Genomic DNA, 488 nt, shown 5'->3' with positions numbered 1-488 from the left:
GGTTCCTTACCTTCAGGACCAGACTACACCGCCATCCGCACAGAATAATCTCGTTCTGAAAATGAATAAATAAAATCAATAAAGAAATAAAGAGTAATATGTATTAAATATAAAAGAGATAAAATGAATAAAATTAAATAAAAAAAAGATAAAGAGGAATATAAGATATATATAATAGATAATATAAATAAGATAAAATAAAGAGTAATATATAATATAGAGAGAATAAACAGAATGAATAAAACAAAATAAAATGAAATAAAGGAATAATATATAATGAATATAAAATAAAGAAATGATTAGATTTATATTATTTAGAAAATACTTATAACTGCAAATAGTGATGCCACGAATATCACGAAAGAAAGTGGATTGTTTACATGAAAGTTGAGAATGAAATAAACAAAGTTAAAAAGTTAAAGTTAAAGACATTCCACGTTTGATTACATTAAGAAAAGAAAAAGATAGAAATAAACAGAAGATTGTAT

General features: G+C 22.1%; 1 long non-coding RNA gene across 1 annotated transcript in view; it reads right to left on the bottom strand.

Moving 5' to 3' along the window:
* LOC119593816 overlaps nucleotides 1-488 on the bottom strand; it is a 54,010-nt gene that overhangs the window by 16,280 nt on the left and 37,242 nt on the right. The window contains exon 2 of the long non-coding RNA XR_005230563.1: nucleotides 11-55. This is a non-coding gene — a long non-coding RNA (uncharacterized LOC119593816). The remainder of the gene's footprint in view (nucleotides 1-10; nucleotides 56-488) is intronic.

This window comes from Penaeus monodon, chromosome 32 (genome assembly GCF_015228065.2).
Source record: "Penaeus monodon isolate SGIC_2016 chromosome 32, NSTDA_Pmon_1, whole genome shotgun sequence".
NCBI classification, from domain to species: domain Eukaryota; kingdom Metazoa; phylum Arthropoda; class Malacostraca; order Decapoda; family Penaeidae; genus Penaeus; species Penaeus monodon.
The sequence above is the reverse complement of the archived record's forward strand: the minus strand, read 5'-3'. Positions and strand labels throughout refer to the sequence as shown.